A 24,810-nucleotide genomic window follows, 5' to 3' on the forward strand; every position below is an offset into this window, starting at 1 on the left:
TATCACTCACCTATACAAGCAAGGAATAGACAACATCCAGTAAAACAATGAGTCTGCAAAAAGCAACTGGAGTTTGCCAAGCAGTGTGTAGTTGGAATTTGGACAGTGATACAAGGACACTGGCACTGTGGTGATAGATGTAGTAGAGTAACACTGTATGCCTAAAGCATAACTCTTAACACTATTTAAAATTGAGGTGTCTCTATAAAAGAATAAATATATATGTATCCCCATTTTATTCTTCTTCCTCCCTCCCTCTCCCCCTGTGTCTCCTAGAGTGAATATCCTTATGGGAATCACCAAAACATAACATAAAATTCAAATTATTTCTTTTCCTTTTATAGCCTGCATTTGTCATTAAATAAAAGCATATTTAAAAGTATAAATTAAGAACATCATAAGTTGAACACATACTAAGAACATAAGTAATATAATAAATGATCAAACAGAACAGAAGACAATTATGACAAAAGACAAGCTAATTAAATCCTTAAATTATCCTCTCCAGAGCTAATGGAGCCTTTGCATGTGGCATTCCTTTTTCGGTCCACAGCAGGCCTAGTTTTGGAAATCTTTCTCTGCCTGGTTTGCAGCTATTTATTGCTCAGATAGTGTAAAACACATTATTTCCTCTACAGGTCTCTCATGGCTCTTTAACAATGAGTTAGGGTTCCCTCCCATATGTTCCAGTACATTCTTTATAATAGACCTATGAATCATTATTAAAATTGCATATATATACATACATATGTATATGAGTGAACACAGTGTGAATGTACAGACAAGTGGGGAATGGTGCAGCTGGAGTTTAAAGAGATTCTGGCACATGCAGGTAGTGGGCAGCCATGCGTGAAGTTTATATATATCCCATGCTCTCTCACTTCTTAGTACGTTAGTGTGGCCCTTCCTGGCCTCTTATGGCTGCTCTGGATGTGGAAAGAGCTCTGACGAATTAATTACAAATGGTAACGAAGGGGATTCTGGTCAGAACAACCCATGCTAGTACAAGACCCCGTACATCTATCTGCCACAGGGACCAGCAACCTGACAGAGAGAAGCTGCTGCATCAGTCTGTGGGCTGGAGTGAGGAGAATGTGCAAAACACAGAGCCCATACGTGACCATGATGGAACATGAGGAAAAAATGAAGAGAAGTCCCTGTCATCGTAGAATATGAGATTTTGGCACAGTTGTTAGCATGAATTGGGAATTTCTTTTTTTATTTTATTTTTGGGTCACACTGGTGATGCACAAGGGTTACTCCTGGCTCTGCACTCAGGAATAGCTCCTGGTGGTGCTTGGGGGACCATGTGGGTTGCTGGTAATTGAACCCAGGGTCTGCCACATGCAAGGCAAATGCCCTACCCGCTGTGCTATCGCTCCAGCCCCAAATTGGGAATTTCTTAAACTGCACCCCTTTACTGACCCCATGAGTATAAACATTCAAATCAAACATTTATTGATAATAAATCAAATTTATCTGAGACTTTTTTCAGAATACCTCCTTCCCCCGCCCTCCCCCACACATTCAGTTATCCATATGAAGTTGTTACCCTCAGTTTATTAGCTAGAACTTAGACAGTACTGATATGTAAGTCTGCATTACTGATGAATAATAAATAAGTAAGAGCATCCTAACGTCTATTTGAATAAATGGTCTTGAAAGTCATCCTTAACCCATGGTCTTTCAGAGAAATCCATAATTTAAATGTGATCTCTTAAAATCTCTAGAGATTACTACATATTCTAGATGAATACATTTGGATGTTTAATTATGCTCATCTGGAAATTCTTTACATCTGACCAGTGACTTGACATACGCAATGTCCTTGGCAATACTGAAGTGTCTTATGTGGTTTCATTGTTATTGGTTCTGAGACAGTGTGGTCAGACATTGATAACTCAGTGAGAGGCAGTTCCTATTGCTGTGGAGGGCGGGTTCCACTGCTGACCCTATCTGTTTCCATTAGTTTTCACTCTTACACACACACACAAACACACATACACTCATACACAAACACATATACAAACACGAACACACATTCACACATACACACATACACAAACACACATACACATGCACTACACACACATACACATATGCACGTACATGTATACACACATACACAAGCACACAGACACACATACACATATGTACACAAATACACATAAACACACACATATACATATATACACACATACACACATGTACACAAATACACGTACACACATAAACACACATACACATACATACACACATACACATACACAAACACACACATACACATACACAAATACACATACATACAAAAACAGACATACACACATACACATATGTACACAAATACACATACACACATAAACACACATATACACATACACACATACACAAATACACATACACACATACACACAAACACAAATATACATACAAAAACAGACATACACACATACACAAACACACATACACACATATACAATCACACACACACTGGCATACCAATTTTTTCCTTCATAGTTTAAAATATAAAAATTCTGCACAATACCAGACCATATCCCCCATATTATTTTATATTAGGCTCTGTTTCTCCATGTTGAAAGACTAATTTATCACTATCAACTACTATGTTCTTATTTGGGAGTTACTGTGAAACTTAAAGAGATGATGAATGAAGAATAAACTAGAAATACAAAGTATTTACAAATGCTGTGGCATATGATCTGAAAAGAACCAAAAGTATAAGTTCTCGTATAAGTATAAATTGCCCACATTTCTTGCTAGTAGTGTTTTTGATAGATCCTAAAATAATAAAGTAAGTCTCTTGGGGATGCACTTAATTAGTTATTGCCCTAAATCAGATTCCTCCCAACAAGTGTCATGGGGTCACTGAAACATGGGATAAAACGTTTGGATCTTATAGACAGGCCTTCAGGAGACTCCCAGGACAGAGAAACACCAGCTGAAGATCCATGACGCAAAGGGGTTTGGTCACTGACTGGAAGTAGATAGAAAAGCCAAAAGCCACCTTTTGTGGGGGAGGGTCTACCTTGTGGTGCTCAGAGGTCATTCCTTGTTCTATGCTCAGGAGTGACCCCTGAGGGTGTTCTGGTGACCAAATGTGGTGCCAGGGATCAAAGTGAGGCCTGCTGCAGGCAAGACAAATGCCTTGACTCCTGTACTCTCTCTCTCTAGCCCCTAAGTCCCATTTCCTCCCTAACACTTTATCCCAGGTCAGTGCAGCTTCCTTCCATGGCGGAGCAACCACTGGACTACGAAGGATCCTTTGGAAGAATCATTAGCCCATTTTGGGCGCATTTGAACTTACTGCATGATTCCATCACACATCCTTGATGAGATGACTTAAGGGCTGATAAAAATACGGTAAGTTATTTGAGAAGGTTTATCAAGTTTCAAACAACTAGAATTTGGCAAACCTTTGGTCCCTACTGCACGACAATGAAAATATTTTTTTTCTTGTTTTTATAATGGTAATGGGGCTGGAGCGATACACAGCTGATAGGGCATTTGTCTTGCACTCAGCCAACCCAGGTTCGAGTCCTCTGCCCCTCTCGGTGAGCCTGGCAAGCTACTGAGAGTATCTTGCTCGCACAGCAGAGCCTGGCAAGCTACCCGTGGTGTAGTCAATATGCCAAAAACAGTAACAATAAGTCTCACAATGGAGACATTACTGGTGCCCGCTCGAGCAAATTGATGAGCAACGGGATGACAGTAACAGTGATAATGGTAATGATAGAGACAGACCTCCCACCCCCTGCCCTTTTCAGTGGAAAAAAAACAGTACGGTAAGTTCTGTTCTTTTACATATATATGTATACATACATATATACAGGTATGTATATCCAGAGAGGTTAATATCAAATCCATTACTGCTTTATGTAATTATGTAAAGGAGCATTAAATAATCTCAATACTTGGCTGATAGACTAATATTTTCAAAAGGAAAAAATGTGTCACATTTTTGGTTTTGGTGCCTGCCAGTTTTAAAAAATTATTTACTGATCCTTAATGGGATAAATATCCAAGTTATACATTAGGCTACTAATGTCCACAAGGTAGAAAGATAATACTGAGCGAGAGTTTGATTTCTAAAATCACTTATGTCACTAAGACTGCAGATGAAAACAATAGGAATAGTTTTGGAAACACAATGCTTCAACTTTTATGAAAAACAGAGATAGAAAGACATTATGAGGCCTAAAGGCAGGATCCAGGAAAAAACACCTGAACATATGTCTCTGATACATATTTGATTTAATCTGCATTTGTTTCCCAACTAAGGAGAGGAGAGAGTGGGAAGTGTAGATTAATGAAGCTATTGAAATCAAAGATAGAAGTAATCACTCTTTGCACGATTAAATGGTGAAATAGCTGAATAATTAACACTGGTGCAAAAAAAAGGCTTACAGGGAGATTTGAGGCTTGTTCCAAGCCTTGATATGAGAAGCATTAACCTAAGATAATGTGCCAGAAGATGGCATTCCCCCAGATCAATGGCAACTTCCAGTCTGTACTCAACTATTGATCCTTTATTGTACCAGGATAAGTCACTTTAAGTGACCTCAGCAAATTAGAACAAAATTGTAGCTTCACCTCTGCGAGCACTTAGCTGCTGCTTCTGCTGCCACATTGCTGAAATTTCAAGCGTACTTGCCAAAGAACGGAGAAACCAAGCCGAAGAGACAACTTCAATTCCACTTTTCATAAGGCATCTGATATTTAAAATAAAAACCCTTTTATTGAGGTAACACGAGTTACAGTTATTCATAGCTGAGTTTCAGGCATACAATTTTACTACAACGGTCCATCCTCCATTGTCAACATCCCTCTGCCAGCACCCCCAGTTTCCCTCTCACTCCCAAACCTGCCTCCTTTTGACAGGCACATTTTAAAGTTTAGTTGTTGCAGATTTCTTCTCCACAGCTGAGCTGGGAGTGTTTCCTTTCCCACCCCTCACCCCCACCAAATACCTGATGCACTGTTCCCTGCTCTGGGACTGCGGAGGACAAGTACAAAGGAATGTCGCAGAAGGTTCCTGAGTGTCCCGGTAAGGATTGGTCAGTTGGGTCCACACTGGTAGACTGGCTCTGAGGGGACGTGGCCTAAGTGCTCAGGCTGTATCTCTCACTCAACCAGCCTGTTCTTCTTTCCCTACACAAATCTCTCTCAGTAACTTCTGGATTCCTCAATCACTCAAGTCCCCGTGTAGGAATATTATTGCACCACTCAAGGTTCCTCACAATTCAAACTGACTTTTGTAAAGAGTTCCTTTGTTATTGTCACCTCAAATCATTCCAATTTGAGTGCGGTCCATTTCCTGCTGGTTGACACTGACTAGTAGTTTATTTAAAAGTGAAGACCTGCATTTCCTGGGCTACAACTTTAAATTTGTCTTCTTTGTTTTGTTTTTGTTTGGGGGCCACACCATGCATGCTTAAGGTTTACTCCTGGTTCTGTCTTTAGGGAATATTCTTGGCAATTCTCAGGGGACCATACATGGTGCTAGGGATCAAACCTAGGTTGGCTGTGTGCATGGCAAGAGATAGTATAATACCCACTGTACTATTTCTCCAGCTCCTTAACATTAAATTTATATGTGGCAGTGTGACTTGCAATGCAGTTAGTAATAGGGTTTCACATAGATAATATCCCACACCACACCCAGCACCAGAGTGTCTACTTCCCTCCTCAGTGTCCCTTTACCCTGTTCCTCTACATAAACGGCAAGCTTGGTTCTGTAGACCAGCTCTTCTGTTATATGGCTTTTGGCCATTTCTTATTCATTTGCTTTGTTTTCCTTTACTTTATTTTAGGTCCTACATATGAGAGAGATCATTCTGTAACTTTCCTCCTCCTGACTAACCACTCAGAATGATGCACTCCACATCCATTCACATAGCCCCAGGGCACATCTTATTTATCAGGAAAACTGTCACTGTATCACTGTCATCCTTTTGTTCATCAATTTGCTCGAGCGGGCACAAGTAACTTCTCCATTGTGAGACTTGTTGTTACTGTTTTTGGCATATTGAATACACCACAGGTAGCTTGCCAGGCTCTGCCATGTGGGTGAGATACTGTCTGTAGCTTGCTAGGCTCTCTGAGAGGGGCAAAGAAATCAAATGTGGGTCGGCAGCATGCAAGGCAAATGCCCTACCAGCTGTGCTATTGCTCCACCCATCAAGAAAACAGAAGGAAATATTCCTAAACTGCAAAATCCCAGCTAAATCTTTTTATTGTCCTCCCTCTCTTCAGTGCTTAAGTTCTGGATAACCCCAGTTTGGGATGTAGAATATTGGTGGGATCACTGCTCATTTTCACTTGTGAAAATGGTGCCCAGGTGACAACAATACATGGATGACAATGATGCGTGTGTGACAACAATGCATATATGATAACGATGCCTGTGTGACAACAATGCATGTATGATAGCGATGCCTGTGTGACAATGGCATCTGTGACTGCATGTGTGGGGTCAGTTTTCTGACATTTTCAAACCTGTATCACTGATAGCCCTGACTTTCTCTGTTCCCTTTTGCAGACTAAGAAGTGGAGATAAAAACAAAAAAACCCAAACAACCAAATTAAGCAAAAATGAAATAACACCTAAAGATTTATAATCATGTAATTAAAGAAGAATTGAGATAGAAAGACAATGCAGGGACACTTTCAGAATAGGAAGAGAACCCACGAACCATTCATTCTTCGTTCTTTATGGGCTCTTAAGAAGAACTAAAACTGCAGCATGAGGAACCAAAGCAGAGACTTATAAAAAAAAAAAACACTTTCTGCCCCTGGAGGTTATTAAGTTTCAACACACACAAGTGGGTGAGTAAAGAAGGCTGTGAAATTACTTTCTCTGAATGTCCTTGAGATTTGGGCTTGTACCTCTCTGGCATGGTTTAGTTCTGACTCACTTTGACAGCAAGGTTTGGAATTAAAAAGACTTTAAAGGCCCTTTCTTAACCTATCAAATACTATTCAGGACTGTCTTTTCTGTGGTTGACCCCTGTTTAATACCAAATCCTGTATAATCCCCCCGAGCATCACCAGTTTGATACTGAACCCCCTGAGCACCACCAGAGGTGACCCCCGAGTGAGCTACAGAGGCAATAATGAGCCCTGAGCACTGCCAAGTGTGGTCCTGAAAGCAACCAAACCAATCAAAAGACATTGATATTTACAAAGTAATTCTGCAATAACTCTGCAATTACAGGCAATTGGTATTCTACCGGAATAACCTACCGTGGATCTTGGGGAGGAGACAGACCAGCAAGAGTGTGATTCAGCAGGAAACCAGACAAGCAAAGAGTAGCAGACCCCACACACATCAGAAAGAGGGACTGGCACTGTGGGCCGCACAATAGTAAAGCGGAATCATTTTTCCTGAAAAACAAAGCTTTAGAGGCATGTGCGGACGGTGCAAACATGTGGCAACCTGGTTCCTCACTCTAGAGAGCTTTTTATATTATACAAAGATTGTAAGCATATTCTTCAGCAAGCAGGAACACACAGACAATGTTTATTTTCCTAACTTAGGGAGTGGCTAACAGCATTTGTGCAGATGGAAACAGTATGTCTGAGCATAATAAAAACAAACAAAAACTACCAAAGTACAATAAATCCCTGTGCCTATATGCATGATTAAAAATCTGGTTCCATATTATTAACATGCAATTCACCTCCCAGGAGGATTTCTGGGGAAAGTAAGCAGAGAAGTTACCTTAAAGGGTGACTGGCAGACTGGAAGCAGAGAGCTCGGTGTTCACCTTTCCATGTATGAAAGTCCTCAGTCTGACCTTTTCCCTTTCCATTTCCAGGAGGTTCAGCCTGCCCCCTGCTACACCCATCCCTGTCCAACCCAGTCTCCCTCATGTTTTGTCTGAGGTTGTTCTGACCCTCAGACAAACTTTGTTTTAGTGGTTTGTTTATTGCTCAACAACCCACCTAGTATTATAGCAGAGAGGAGAGACGTGATCATCATGTTCATCTTTATGGAAAGTCGAATGCCCTAACCGTAATATATTTTTCTAGAGACAGTATGTTAGACCATTCTCTCCACTAAGAGCAAGACACTAGGCCCTAACTCAAAACCCAGATAACACTGCATTATGCTGTTTTCACATTCTACCAGAACACTGGATTGGACTCTGTGTGGCCATTTCTTAATAGCGTTGGTGGGCAGGAGATGGTTCCTACTTATAATATCTAGTAGGCTGCTCACAGGAAATTTTATAAGGCTATAGGCAAGAGAGAGAAACCATCTCAAGAAACAAGTTCTAGGAAATATACATTAAATCACTTTCCCTGCCTCCACGGAACTGCACAGAGGCGGATGCTCGGGTGCGTTCAAGATTCGGCTCCACGAAAGCTTGTAACTATCTCACGGTGATTCATTAAAATAAAAAAACAAAAGATTCAGCTCTACCCGTAATCCACCGCCATGGGCCGAGGAAGGCATTGCTGCTGGAGTGTAATGCACGTGAATACTGCGCTACAAGAGGTGCTGAAGACCGCCCTCATCCACGATGGCCTTGCACGTAGCATTGGCAAAGCCACCAAAGCCCTAGACAAGCGCCAAGCCCATTTTTGTATGCTTGCATCCAACTGTGATGAGCCCATGTATGTCAAGTTGGTGGAGGCACTTGGTGCTGAACACCAGATCAACCTAATTAAGGTTGACAACAACAAGAAATTAGGGGATTGGGTCGGCCTCTAAAATTGACAGAGAAGGGAAACCTGGAGAAGTGGTCAGCAGGAGTTGTGTTGTAGTTAAGGACTATGGAAAAGAATCACAGGCAAGAATGTCATCGAGGAATACTTCAAATGCAAGAAATAAATAAGAATTTTGGCTCTTTAAAAATAAATAAATAAATCACTTTATGGAATAGAACTATACCTTTAGTATTCACAGATGATTAATAAGGAAGACAGATTCATGAGCAGACGTAAGATGTCAAAAGTGGGATTGTTGCAGAACATTGTATACCTGAAACTCAACTAGAGTAACTTTGTAAATCACAGTGTCTTAATAAAAATGAAGAAAAAAAAAGATGTCAAAAGAATCCATTGGCATATTTTTAAAAGAAAGAATCTACTGGTGTTTTCTCTTTTAAGGTGTCCTTCCTCGGGGATCTAAGTACATTGGTGGCAGAAAGGAATGATATAGCTAACTATCCAAACCGTCAACAGCACTGAAACCAAGAGATCAAACTTCAACACCCAACCTTAAAAGGGTCCTGGGATGAAGAGGTCGGGACGGAAGGAACAGGGAACCCTAGTTGAGGGTAAAGGACACTGCTGGTGGGACTGGTTCTGAAACATCGTATGTCTAAAGCCCAACTTTGAATAACTTGGAAGTCATAGTGCCTTAATAAAATTAAAAAAAAACTATATGGAGAAAAACATTCCAATAACCTTAGACTTAATACTTGTACCTTCAAATCCAGAGGGCTAATGCTAAATTCTTCATCCTTAGAAAGATTCACTGTATCACTGTCATCCTGTTGCTCATCGATTTGCTTCAGCAGGCAACAGTAATGTCTCCATTGTGAGACCTGTCACTGTTTTTGGTATATCGAATACAACACAGGTAGCTTTCCAGGCTTTGCTGTGCAGGCCAATACTCTTGGTAGCTTGCTGGGCTCTCCGGAGAGAAACAGAGGAATTGAACCCGGGTCAGCCACATGCAAGGCAAAAGCCCTACCTGCTGTGCTATTGCTCCAGCCACTTAGAAATATTACTCAGCCAAATAATTTGAATTATCTTAAAGTCTACTCCATCTTCCGAGGGAATGCGTGTGACCTTTTTTCCTGACAATTGAGGTCATTTCAGGAACTTGATTCCACTTTACTCCCCTAGTCCGGAATTGTTTTGTATGTAAGTGCACAACTCCATACACAACACAGCCATAAATTTTCTCTGATAGTCTCTCTTTGAGAAAAGTGCTATAAGAGTTATCTCATTTAATATGTTGATGTTGGTACATACCACTGGTGGATCATAATGAATGTGGTTTAATTAACACAAATTATATTACAGCCATCAATACATTAAAGAATATCCTTCCAAATACAGAATCTAGGGAAATTTTCAGGGTAATAATACCACTTAATATAAACTGCTTGATTTTGCTTTTCTGAACTTTTATTATTCATATTATAAATACACTAGGTCAGAGCAATAGCTCAAAATACCAGAGTACATACTTTGCATGCTGGAGTCCCAGGTTTGATCCCCAACACAATGGTTCTCAGAGCACTGCCAGGAGTGACACATGAACACAGAGCTGGCAGTAGCTCCTGAGCACCAACAGGCATGATAAAAATAACAAAACCAGAATACCAAAAGAAAATAAAAACAGGACACTGACAGAACTCATCAAATAAGATTGTATTAAATGAGATAATGTATAGATAACTAAGAATGAGCCAAATATTTGTAGTCATTATTTACACTCCACTTCAGTAGGACCCACAACCTTTATAAAGGGCCATTTTCTCAATAAATTTCATTTACTACTTGACTAATAAAGTAATGTGGACCTGAACTCTCTCAATTGACACTAGTAACAAGGTCTGTTTTTTAGTCGCTCATATTATCCAAGAATGAATTTTTGAGTGGTAAGGTTTACAAGTGGGATGATTATCCTCTGCTAGTTGTGTATTGTATATTGAGAATATGAAAGTAGATATCAGACTTTGGGTCCAGTTATGAATATGAACTGGATGAATGTTACAATTTTTAGGTATAAAATCAAAAGCAATATATTTCTTAGTCTTATATTAATAGAATGGTGTTTGAAAGTGTTATATACTCCATGCTTGACAAATCCAATTCTTTCCTGCTGATTATACATCATTTTCATGGGTAATTTTCAGAGTTGAATAGCTTCATATTGTATGTCCTAGAACAACCCCCATAAGTCACTTTACTGCCTCCTCAGGATTTGGGGGTGGGGAGACTAATCTTTGTAGCAACACAGGCGCAGAACTCAGCTTCTCCTCACCTCAGGACTGAAGCGTCCATATTCGCAGCTGGTAAGAGCTTTGCAGTCAGCCCTCTCAGCTGAGTCAGTTCCTAGGCCTCCCCAAGATTCAAAGTCATGCATTATTCCTGGAATAGCATGGAATTACGGATTGGTCAACATGGAGTATAAAAGTCTTTCCCGTATCTCACATCTAGAGAACCATCTGAGCTGCAGATTAAGCTGGGCGCTCAGCTGTCAGGGTGACACTGGCTCTCCACGGACACATCCTGCTCCCCACATTCTCCCATAGGTGTTGAGTCCAGAGACACTTTCTAAGAAGTCAGCGAACGCCAGTGACTCTATGTCAGATGTGCTTCCAAGGATGCAGTTGGATCTTGATCCTCATCTCAGAACAGGCAAAAGGGCTTCCAAACTTCTTGTGCAAACTGACAGCTAACTCTCTTCCTCAGCTGTACCACTACTGAGCCGGAGTCATGCAGAAAGTAGTTCAGCTAAGAATAAGGAAAGATCAGAGGTCCACCCCCTTCTCTAATTGGCCTTATGATTAGGTGTTCGTGGATATTTCCATAAGTATCCTTCATTGCTGTCCCAGAAAGAAGATAACATGAAACCCCTTGACAGAATTAGGCCAGAGGTGTGGTTCCTTATTGGATTCCCCCATTGGTCTGGTCACAGTGAGGAAGGACAGTGAAACATGGGGCAGAATGGCTTTAGGAAACAGTCTCTGAAGTCTTTAGACCTACAAGAGCTTCCTCTACCTGTTGACTCAGGTTTCTCCCAGCCACATCCTGAACCTCTTCTAAGGTGTCTACCTCATGACTTTCACCCAAGGTTGCATCTACCAGACTGAATGGTTCTTCCACAACAGAGTACAACATTTTTTTTTCTTTTTGTGTCACACCTGAGCGATGCACAGGGGTCACTTTTGGCTCATGCACTCAGGAATTATGCCTGGCGTCGTAACCTGGGTGGGCGGTATGCAAGGCAAACACCCTACCCGCTGTACTATCGCTCCAGCCCCAGAGTACAACATTTAACCGATCAAACTCACTATTATTTTAGCAGATACTTGGCAGAAGCTAACTTCTAAACTGAGTGATCAGCACATCATAGTTCAACTCCTTCGAATCATTTCTTTCCCTCTGAGAGTTGTAGCCTGAGACAGCAACGGTCTGGTAAGGTCAGGGTTCTCCTTCTCTTCCTCTCTGATGTGCAGAGACGTGAGGTTTCTAAGGCCACGAGCAAAGTAACTGATTGCATGTCCCAGTTTAGGGGCTCTGTGTGAGAAAACAAAACCCGGTTCCTTCCTGAGACAAATGTGCAACCAGGCCACATTCAGGGTTCTTGAGTTTAGGATACGCACAATAGAAAAAAGGCCAGATGCTATACTGCAGGTGCAATTGGGTATTATTTGAATGTGCACATTTCTTTCTGTGTTCAGAAACTGCTCTTTCTAGGTCTCATAGAAACCTCCTGGATGGTGACAAACTGGAGGATACAGAAGGAACTGAGTGAATTGGAAATAAGAGCAATACTGAATGAGTTCCTCCTCATTTAGTAAAAAATGTAAATTTAAATATAGAAAAGTTCAACTAACATTTTAGTCATTTGTATCCATGATTAAATCTTATTTTGACACTTTATCCTCAAGTACACCCAAGCTTGAATAACTATTGAAGGTGATTTGGAAAATAAACATTAGTGGAAAGAAAAGCAGTAAAATTACTTATGGTCTCACACTCCAAAAATAATGTTAATGTTTTTGGATAACGTAGAATATGTTTGTATGTACCATTTGTGTTCATATTCTCTATAAAAGCCTTGCTATTTATGAAAAAGAACTGTTTTCTAAGTTTTCTTCACTTAGTAAACTATGTATCCATATATATGGATATCACTTTAAATGCTTGTATAGTTTCTCCTTTTATGTTTATTTATAATTAGGCATTCTCCCCAATAATGAGTATTTAGGTGTTACTAGTTTTCTTTTTTTTTTTTGCTGTGATAACCACCTTTGATTAACATCATTATAGCGTACACATGAACACATGTAATAGTATTTCCTTAGGATAATTTCTTAGAAATAGTATCACTGTATCACTGTCATCCCGTTGCTCATCGATTTGCTCGAGCAGGCACCAGTAACATCTCCATTGTGAGACTTGTTACTCTTTTTGGCATATCGAATACACCACAGGTAGCTTGCCAGAGTTAATTCTGCCTGCTTCTACCTATTTTCTTATCTAGGCTGAAAAATAGGAGGAAATTTTAAAAGTACTTACCTAAACTGACAGGTGTAATATAAAATATTGCAGTTTATACTGCAATTATACTGTATTTATGTGTTGTTGTATACAAGTCAGCCCCCGGCAGGCTACTGATGTTATTAACAGATAACTTGGTCACTCAATGACAATAATGTGCTATGAGCTATGTTTGCTTTTATGCAGCTGATGAACCTCTTAATGCCTGTGAAGGAAAGGATTACACTAACATTTTTAAAATACAGCAAAAATATCTATTCCACAGTAAACTTTAGTTTTAATATGAAAGAATGTTAGAGTAGGGATTCTTAAACCTTAAACATGCATCAGAGTGACCTAAAGGACTTGTTAAAACACTGATTGCCCAGCTCTAACTCTAGGGCATATTTTCTAGTAGGCTGAGCTTGGGCCTGAGCTTTTGCATTTTTAACAGCTTCCAAGAGGTGCTGATGTTGCTGCTGGAAGGATTACACACTGAGTACTAGTTTTACAAGACCTTTCTCTATGATCAGGTAGTACATATTTTCTAAATTTTATTCAAATGCCACCTTATGTTTTCAAAAACTTACTTTTTGATTATCTAAAGACTGATTGAATGGGTCTGCACCTCAATTAATATATTGAAGCTTATATCCCAAAGAGATGCTCTATGAAAATAGTTTTTGGAAGATGATAAGGTTATGAAGGTGTAGCCCTCAAAGATGGTACCAGTGCCCTTATAAAGGCCACAGTGAATTCCCATGCCTTTCCCAGCAGGCGAGGATATAGGGAAAAGGCGACCTAGGTATCTCTGATCCAAGTGGACTCTCACCAACAGCAGACCTTGACCTTGGGAATCCCACTTTCCATAGTAGTAAGAAACACACAGGCTATTTTCTATGCCACCTGGCCCATAATTTTCTGCTCCAGCAGCACATATGGATGAAAAGATATCAATAACTGCTCTCCACATTATTTTGTAAACTGGAATTTTCTGAACTTGGATGGCTTGTCAAAATATGTGGGCAATGTCCTCCCTCCTCCCACCACCTGTACCACCCGTTTCCCACCTTAGACTTTCCTCCACAGCAGTGCCTGGGTTTTCCCCTGAGGCATTAGGTGCTGGGCCTGACGGAGACAGAGGGGCCAGGAATGCCAAGAGTGGCCATGTTGTGTTTGTGTATGTCACTCTGTGGCCTTCCTCCAGTTTGTCACGTGGTAGCTGCGTTTGCCATGGATCAGGGCTAAGTCTTGCTGTGCTTTACTTTGTGTGGCCATATAAAAGTGAGCAAAAACAGAAGTACTTCTCTCTTTTTGAAAAGCACTTTATATTTCTCTCTTTTTGTTAATTTTTATTGGATCACCATAGATAGTTACAAGCTTTCATATTTGAGTTACAATCACACAATGATCAAACATCCATCCCTCCACCAGTGCACATTCCCCACCACCAATGTCTCCAGCACACACACCCCTTTACCAACCTCCCTCTGCCTCCATGGCAGACAATATTCCCCATACTCTCTACTTTTGGGCATTATGGCTTGCAGCACAGACACTGAGAGGTCATCATGTTTGGTCCATTATCTACTTTCAGCACGCATCTCCCATCCTGACTGATTCCTCCAGCCATCATTTTCTTAGTGATCCTTTCTCTATTCCAGCTGTCTTCTCTTTTCCGCTCATGAGGCAGGCTTCCATATATTGAGCAGTCTTTCTGGCCCTTGTATCTACTGTCCTTGGGTGTCAGCCACATGTGATGTTATTTTATACTCCACAAATGAGTGCAGTCCTCCTATGTCTGTCCCTCTCTCTGATTCATTTCACTTAGCATGATACTTTCCATGTCTATCCATTTATAAGCAAATTTCATGACTTCATCTCTCCTAACAGCTGCATAGTATTCCACTGAAACACCTTCTATTTTTAATAAATATGCAATTCCTACGGGCTCTTTACCCCACAAATAAAATTATTTTTGAGTAGCTTATGGAAAGTGTGCAAACAAAGAATCGGCTATGGAAGAAATACAGATAGCATATGCGGTCAAAGTAAAAAAATTCAGTAAGACGGTGTTGTGATAATAGATGATCTTTGTTGAGTACTCAATAAAAACATGAATGTTTGTAATATCTTAATCAATGTGCAACTGTTGGAGGTGAGTCCTTCCCATTTTTTGTCTAAGATTAGAAAGCCCATTCATACTTCACATGCTATGGAATAGATATATTTTTTTAGCCATATGGTCTATTATACACTTATTTTGAACACATACTTGAAATATATCCATTAATGAAAAAACACAGTGTACAGTAACAGTGAACAATAAGGGAACAGTGATGTTTACTAACTATGATTTGCTAGAATCTGAACAATTTAATTTTGCATATGAGTGATCAGAAAATAAAGAAGTAACCAAGTCTCTAGGGAAGATAAACCCATATTGATGGATGTAGGAAAGTATTTTTTTAAAAAAGATTAATTACACAAAGCCGTTATTGCTTCTTTTTCCAGAGATAACACTAATACACAGGAAGAAAAATTAATTTCTAAGAAGCAAAGATTAATTTTTGAAAAGAAAGGATTTTTATCAAAATGAGAAATTTCCAGCATGACTGTGTTGCATGAAGATCTATTACTTTTGGCAGGATGATTAATACAGAAAGCTGGTTCTGGAACAAGAAACAGAACCTCCACCACCATGGGGTTTTTTCCTCTTGATCACTAAGCTCTCTGGGCCCCGGGTTTCTTCCTGTAGCCTTTCAGTTACAACTTTTCTCGCCAAATTATACCCCAGCTTAAAAGTTCAAGTCAAATATTAATTGTCTGAATCCCTACACCGGGAGATGCTCAGGGCTCTATACCCAGGGATCAGTCCTGGTGGGACTTAGGGGGAACTACCTGGGTGCCAGAAACAGAACCTGACTCGGGCATGTGTGAGGCAAGTACCTTACCTGTTATACTATCTCTCTGGCCTCTAAATCATGGACTCTTAACCCACAGTCCAACACCACCACCCATCTCTCTCTCTCTCTCTCTCTCTCTCTCTCTCTCTCTCTCTCACACACACACACACACACACACACACAGACACAAACACCCCGTCCCCCCACACATAGTCTTCTAGTGGTTTTGTAAATACTTAGAATTATATCCAATAAAAGGCATAATTTATTTTTGTGGGAAAAGGTCTGTAACCCTTTAATGAATCTTTATTTTATTATTGCTTTCCTTAATTTCAAAGATAAAAGTCACCTATTTCTGGGAGTCATGTTATCATTTTAGGCAATTCTCATAGCACAGACCATCTATGCATTCTAGCTGCTCCTGCTTTATCCTACAGCTAGATTATAAACCCCTTCAGGGCAGGATCCATTCTTATTTGTCCCTGGGTTCTGGCCAAAGCACTTAGCACAGAGAGAGCCCTTAATAAATATTTATTCAAGGAAGTAAAGAATAGAAAAAGGAAAGCAGGTAGGGAAACTTCAAAACCCATTAGGTTTATTCCGGTCTCCTGACAAGGTTACACCAAACCACCTCCGATAGATGACTACACGTGCCAGCTACTAAATCACACTAGAAAAATCACTTGCTCAGTGTGGTTCACTGGCTACAGCTTGAGAGCACAATTCAAGTCAAGGTTTATTCTAGCTTTTTCACTAATTTGATGCATCACTGTGTATAGCTCAGAGTTAATTTGCAGTACAACCTGGAAAATACAAAAAGGCATAGAAACTATTAAGCCTTTAGGACAAAGAAATAATTGGAATGAATTGCCTTGCTTTGTTAAACAATGACCAAAGTTCTATTCATTCAGAGGTTATGAATATCCTGATGCATCAAAAAATCAGTTCTAGAAAATATATTAGATAAGCTTAATTAGTCAAAAATAGAAATTTCATACCAGAACAGAAAGCATATCTGGTAAAATTCTTATTTGATCTGCCAATAGTGCTGCCTCTGTAACTTAAGGAACTTTCCCTCGAAACTTTAGATCTTTGCATAGCTGAATTAAAGTAGCATACAACACAGGTTTAAAGAGTTCCAATATTACTAATATGCATTTGTTAGGTTATTAGCTTAATTAAAAAATTCATTATCTTTGCTAACATTAATAATGTCTCATAATCATGCTCATGATAAAATACATAACCCTAAGAAAACATCACATTTACTTAAACTGGTTGGTCCTGCCTTTGAAAAGCAGACACTTTACTGTACTGAGATCAATTATTTCTAGTGCTAACAGGGTGAAGCTACCAAATAGAAGAATTGTTGCCAAACATTCTGTGCTTTGATTTCATTAAAATACAAAAATTTAATTTCCTCATTTTCTTCTCAACCTTGAAGGACTCAAATAGTAGAATGATAGATAATAAGTCAAAAGTTATTTCAACATAACTAATAATAACTACTTGCATTTGATAGGTACTTAGATTATATCAACCATTGTGTTGCAAACCTAAATTATATAACTTGTTCTGCAGAAGTTCCTTCTAAACTGGAAATATCATTTACCCGTTTTGCAGATAATGAAGTATGTGCTCATATTAACAAAGCCAACTCATCAGCTTTATGGAGTTATATCAATGATAGAAGGAAAGAAAAATGTAAATGCTTTGCCTTGGGGCAAAAGTATCAATTCAAGTCTGAAACAGAGAGCTCAATCAATTGAGCAAAAAAGAAATGTTTATTTCTTTCCCAAAACTTCATTTTATCTTTGTAATGAGTAAAAGATGACTACAAAGATACTAAAACTTAAAAAAACTTTTTAAAATTTTTGATTTTGAAAAATGTTTTTTTATTGAATCACCATGTGGAAAGTTACAAAGCTTTCAGGCTTAAGTCTCAGTTATACAATGCTCAAACACCCATCCCTTCACCAGTGTACATATTCCACCACCAGGAACCACAGTATCCCTCCCCCACACCCCCCTCCTGTGTAGCTGATAAATTTCACTTTACTTTTCTCTTTATTTTGATTACATTCAATATTTCAACAAAAAACTCACTATTATTGTTTAGAGTCCCCCCCAAAGTCAGACCTGTTGAAAAGGAAGCATTATTTGATAATTTGTTTTCCATTGCTGACAATGAAGAGATATGAGGTTGCGTGGTATTGGATTTCTGTATTTTAGTAACTAAGTACAGGGAAATTTCTGCCAGAAATTGCATCACTGCAAGCTAGTACCTTTCTTTTGTGGTCGTCATAAAATGGCAGCCAGTGCTCAGTTCACAGTCTAGAGACATTTCTGCAAGAAGCTGCTGCTGCCCAAAGTAGTTTAGCTGGCCTCCGGGGCCATGGTCGTGCAGCAGCTGAGAGGCCGCACACGTGTGACTGCCAGGATTACATCTTAGCGAGGGCCTAAATTTTTGATTTTTGACCCACATTCAGTTGTGTTCAGGGTTTACTCCTGGATCTGTGCTCAGAAATAGCTCCCGATGGGGCTCAGGAAATCATAGGAGGGGCTACAGATAAAACCCAGGGTCAGGTGCATACAAGGTAAATGTCTTACTTATCCCTGTACTATCTCTGGCCTAAGCTTCTAAAACTTTTTATTAGAGCACCTATTACTACTGATTGCTTGATTCAGTACTCATAAAAACACATTTAATCATTTATGAATAAGCATATAACATCCTCTATTTTATTCTATACTTGTAAGATTCAAAAACAATTTTTAAATGTCTATGTTTTTATACGGACTGGAGTGATAGCACAGTGGGTAGGGCCTTTGCCTTGCATGCGGCCAACAGGGGTTTGATTCCTTTGTCCCTCTCAGAGAGCCCGGCAAGCTACTTAGAGTATCCTGCCCACACGGCAGACTGGCAAGCTCCCCGTGGTGTATTCGATATGCCAAAAATAGTAACAAGTCTCACAATGGAGATGTTACTGGTGCCCGCTTGAGCAAATGGTGAATAACCGGACGACAGTGCTACAGTGCTTTTCATACATCCATAAGCAAGTATCTTCTTAGACCACAAATCCACAAAACTAGAAATCAACCATAAAAAGAAAGTGGGGAAAGAGCAAGTAATTTGAAACTTAACAACATGTCATTAAATAACTAGTGGATCAAAGAGGAAATCAAAGAAGAAACCAAGAGATTTCTTGAAACAAGAGAGACTGAAGGCACCAACCACCAGAACCCACGGGGAATACTGAAAACAGTACTAAGGAAAGGTTTAAAGCCACTCAAGCACACACCAGGAAGAAAGAAATGCTCAAATCAACAACCTAATCTCACAGCCAGAGAAACTAGGAAAAGAACAACAAATAAATCCCAAAGCAAGCAGAAGGCAGAAGATAATAAAAAATTAGAGAGGAAATAAATGATATGTTTGCATACAACCATCATCTTCTAGAACATTTTGATCTAATTTTTTCATACACAATTTTAAAAATTCATTTAAAAACTGCTGCAATATGATGGATTTATTTTTGGTCGTAAGGATGATTGCATGAGGCAGGTCTCTCTTTAAAATTCAGGAATACGTAAAAGAAACAAGAACCACAGTCTACATTTTCTGGCATTCTGGTCCCCTTGCCCTCAAGATTTGTACAACTGTGGCATTTTTGAACCCTGTGGAGGATTTAAAGAAAGGCAAAAAGTTACACCACACACACACACACACACACACACACACACATACACACAGAAGTGCATTTTTTCATGCATTCAAAGTTATTGATTTGACTCTAAAATTCAGTCTTCCTCTAGGCTACTTTATGCAAAGTAAAGGGCTTTGCATGCCTATGAGAGGATAATTTAAGAAATGACCTTTGTAAAACAAACAAAAATTAAACTTGGTCTAAAGTACTCCCATATCCTTTAATAGGTCATAACTTAATTATGCTATAATTATTTCTCTTCCTTGGATGGACAATAGAGGACAAAAAAATTACCCACACTTAATTGCTATTTTCTTTCCCAATGTACATATATCATTTGGGTCCTGGGATGACGATTTAGTATTATGTTTGAAATAGTCAACTTGAATGAAAGTTTTCTTTTTTTTTGATTGAACAACAAGGTATTATATTCTCTTTAGTAACGATGTGTACAAGTTGGGTGGGAAGCAAGGAATGAGGGGATTCAATGCAAAAAATAATTCTTAAAGGAAATATAAGCTTCAACACATATATGTGATGGTAAAAATCTTAAATTTTACTCTTTTACAGATGTTTATTTTTATTTTACATTTTTTCTGATATTTCTTTTTATTATTATTTATTTATTTATCTTTTAATGAATCACTGTGAGGTACAGTTACAGACTTACACACTTTCGTGCTTATGTTTCAGTTATACAATGATCGAGCACCCATCCCTCCACCAGTGCCCATTCTCCTCCTCCAATGATCCCAGTATACCCTCCCATAACCCCCTCTCCCCCCCACCTCACCCCTTTTGTTCTCTCTCTCCTTTAGTGTGTTGTGGTTTGCAATATAGTATTGAGTGGCCATCATGTTCAGTCTATAATCTACTTTCAGCTCTCATCTCCCATCCCAAGCGGGCCCTACAAGCACCCTTTATTTGGTGGTCCCTTCTCAATCTGAGCTACCTTTTCCCCCAGCATGTGAGGCTGGCTTCCATGGTGTGAAACAATCTTCCTGGTACTCATCTCTACTATTCTTGGGTGTTAGTCTCCTATTCTGTTACTTTATATTCCACAAATGAGTGCAATCTTTCTATGTCTGTCCCTCTCCTTCTGACTGAAAGTTTTCTTGTGGCCAAATGCCAACCGTAAACTATAGTGGTGTGTCAAGGAAACATCCACGTCTAAGATAAGGCATTTATTTGGGAGTAAGTGGCTTAATGTTTCTTATACTCAGGGAATGGCAGAAACATGGAGCATTCCTGCTTTCTCTTTCAACTGATTCTGATTCTGTCTGCTTCTCCTTTCTTTCTTTAGGGACATGCCATTCAAACAAATCTGCAACCACTGGGAAAAGCGGTTCTCCTCAGATAAAGCTGAACAGGCTAAATTTTAAGCCATTATGCTTATAGTTATGGACTATTAAGAACCTTCTGAATTTGGGCCCAATCAGAGACAGAAAGAGTGGCTGCATTTTTAGAACAGAGGGCTCTTGCCCTCCCTTTTGGGCTGTAGGTTGAATTTGTAGGTTGAAAGACAGTAGGGTTTATGTTTCCTGTGCAAGAGTCTCTCAATAAGTCTCAGAGAATCTGTACAAGGGCATAGGAAGGACAAAACTTCATGCAAGCAGATATATTCTTAGACACCAGAATATATATATATATGTACTCAATATATATATTTATATATATATACAATATATATACTCTATATATACTATTGAAAATGGCCAGGCTGTTTGCACTCCTCGGGGCGCCCCAGAGGGGGGCAGGTGAGAACGCTGCCCACCCCAAGTGACCCAGCCCCGGCAGCCGACCTCCACTATCCAACTGCCGCCATGCTTCAGGCTGCTTTCCAGACCGCACAGCACTTCCTATCCATTTTCCATAATTACCACACCATATTTGATGGAGTTCAGACAGTAGGCAACAAATCATAGAGAGTAATATATGACCCTGACCCTGAAAGAGCCTCCAATTGTTGGAAAAGACGAGTAAGGAGAAGGCTGCTAAAATCTGAGGGCTGGGAGGCATAGAGACGTTACTGGTGCCCACTCGAGTAAATAAACAACGGGATGATAGTGATACAGTGATACAGTGATGTGTGTGCATTCCTTGTGTATATGTATATACATACACACATATATGTACGTATGTATATGTATGTATACACATATGTGTATATATACATATATATATATATATGCAGAGAGGGAGAGAGAAAGAGAGAGACAGGAGTCTTCACCAAGTATGGAGACTAGAGACAAATCAATGGTAAGAAAAGGGCTGTGAGAAGCACTTCTCCCCATTCCCTGCCTGCCTTTCCCAAATAAACACAGACACACAAACACAGGATCCGCAAGTTCATTATAACTGAAGTCAGCCGGCCACAAATTGAGGGAAGCAATACAAAAAGGAATTCATCTGCTCTTCACTGGTTCACTTAGGTAAGACAGCTAATTATGCAGACCAAAAGCAGGTGGTCAGCGATGATGATTTCTTAATTTACGATAATTGAAGTATTTTATCTTCCATTATCAAAAGCAAGTTTTTATCATTTCAAAATTGAAATGTAATCATTTCATCATCAGAAAAATCAGACAAAAGCCTTTTAAAAAGACCAAAACTCACAAGACACTTCAAATCATTATTTCACCAGAATTTTCAAACACCTAGCCTCTGAGTTCACATGCTTTAACAAAAACTATTTAAAAGGACATTTGTACTTTAAAATTCAGTGACTAGCAATATGTAGTACCGACAAACACCCATATTTTTTAAAAAAACAAAAAAATATGAAATGTTTGAAAAATAAAAGAGAGGTTTTTTTTTGTGAAATGGGATGAAATATGTTCGGATAGCCCTTTGATGAGCACAAACGTAGAATCTATAGTTCAAGTGTCTGTTGAAAAATACAATTCTTAAGACTTAAAAAGATGTTAGAAGACATTTAGACCAAAGAAGGTAAAGAAATTTCACACTGCTTTTTGCAACCTACCACAAACTATATAGCTACACAGAAAACTTGGAGAACCACCCATTTTCCCCACTAATCTGGTGCTGCAGGGATAAAATAGTTTCTTCTTTTCTTCTGAATTTTTTTAAATTTAGACACTGACTTACAAAGAGTGATTGAGAATAAAGCAGGGTTTCTTGAATTGCATACGGTAAAGAATTTGTCCAGTTACAGACAGCTCAAGTTTTCATGACCCCATCTCTACATTCAGTGCTCCTCTAACCCCAATCATTCACAGATTGATACTTTGCTAAAGCACAATAAAAGTCAAGGAGAAGTACAAATTGAAAAAAAACTAAAGACATACAACAGAACCCTCTGGCATTCTTCATAATTAGATTCCACAGATATGGTCAGGAATAATAACTTCAAAATGTGTAGCTTCCTTTTCTGTTTTTACCTCATCATATACCATTAGAAAATAACTCTATGTGGCATCAAAATAGAAAATTTGAGATTTTTCGTAATCTCATGTAGAAATATTAAAACTACAGAAGAAAAAGGGTGGAGATAGAAATGAGACAGAGCTGAGCATGCAGGTACTCATGGGAAGAGGATGACATCATGACACTATAATGTGCCATTAACGTTGTCTGACGATCAGCTTTGGAGAATTAAGAATTGGTCAGACTCTCCATAAAACCGCCAGGCCTGAGAATTTTGAGGATATCAGATGATTAGTGAGCTGCTACATTTGCAGCTGCAATGTGTAATTAACCTGTGGCACCTGCACAGGTTGAATATTATTGCAGCAAACAGATTAGCGCCTTATGCATGAATAAAAACTACCAGTTACGTTCAGTAGAATAATTATAAGGCTTACTATTTCTGAGATTTCAGGGTCTGAAACTGATTATCAACTACAAGAAACCTCCCATTGTGCAAATAAAAGGCATTAGTTCAAGTAGGTAAGATTTTTTTTTAATGTAACTTCAGCATTGGCTATAATGGGAAGATTTGTCAATTGGTCATTGGTTCATAAAAATGTGCCCAGGCAGTTCTGAGACTTCATTTTTATTCTGGGAGAGAGGTGCTCAGAAAGGCACAGTGATGTCTGCCGGTAGGTCTCAAAGTAGAGTGTTACAGAGAATGAAAGGCACTAAGGCAAAGTCTATTTTTTTAAACATCAAGTTATGTAAACTCTTCAAAGGGAAATGGCTAAATATCCCCGAGTCTTTGAGTTGCTGAACTAGTTCATCATATGAAAAACAGCTCCAAGACCATTCAACATTCGGCTCCAACAATGAAGCAAGTTCAGGGTGTGGTAGGGGTATGTCAAATAATGGACACTGGGTATTTTCCTGATCTCATCTCCACATTTAGTGACCATTAGTTTCAGGAGGATGGAAGTGGAGGCATTTGAAAATGTGCAAGTCAACTACTCTTTTCTGATTTTAAAATATGAAGAAATTTTAAAATATGATTTTTTTCTCAGATGCTGCATTAAAAGGCACTTAACAGATGGTTCAATGTGTATCATCGCATTTGAATTTGAGAAATAAACATAGTACTTTATCATTTTAATTCAAAGAAGCAAATGTATGCATTGAATGTCACAATGAAATAAAACAGTGGAATACAATTTTAATTTTATTTTTGGTAAATGATTAGAAGTTCTATATGAAATCTGAAGTTGGATATTTCAGAAATTAGGTCCTAGCCAGGTAGGAGTTTGTTGTTGAATTCAAGAAAGTTCAAATCTAGAGGAATGACAGAAAACCAAATGTAACAAAAAGTGTTAATGTTTGTGACATATGTGAATGAGATATTCAGATATGGGAACCAAGTAAAAGACAAAAGGACTTTGGGAAAATCAGTTACAGGAACTTTTGGCTTTATTCCCCTCTGGATGGGATCTTTAGCTGGTCTACAGCCAATGAGTGATCGCTTATAAACTGATCAGTACTGGTAATGAATGTGACTTGCTTCATGGTAGAGAAGACAA

The 24,810-nt window shown here is 39.0% G+C and overlaps 1 protein-coding gene and 1 pseudogene across 2 annotated transcripts in view; one reads left to right on the forward strand and one right to left on the reverse strand.

Moving 5' to 3' along the window:
• The window catches only part of KCNB2 (potassium voltage-gated channel subfamily B member 2), a 438,993-nt gene that overhangs the window by 243,360 nt on the left and 170,823 nt on the right, over positions 1-24,810 (reverse strand). The gene's annotated exons all lie outside the window — the stretch shown is intronic.
• LOC101556319 (40S ribosomal protein S12-like) lies at positions 8,472-8,857 on the forward strand (annotated as a pseudogene).

This window comes from Sorex araneus, chromosome 2, assembly GCF_027595985.1.
Source record: "Sorex araneus isolate mSorAra2 chromosome 2, mSorAra2.pri, whole genome shotgun sequence".
Classification (NCBI taxonomy): domain Eukaryota; kingdom Metazoa; phylum Chordata; class Mammalia; order Eulipotyphla; family Soricidae; genus Sorex; species Sorex araneus.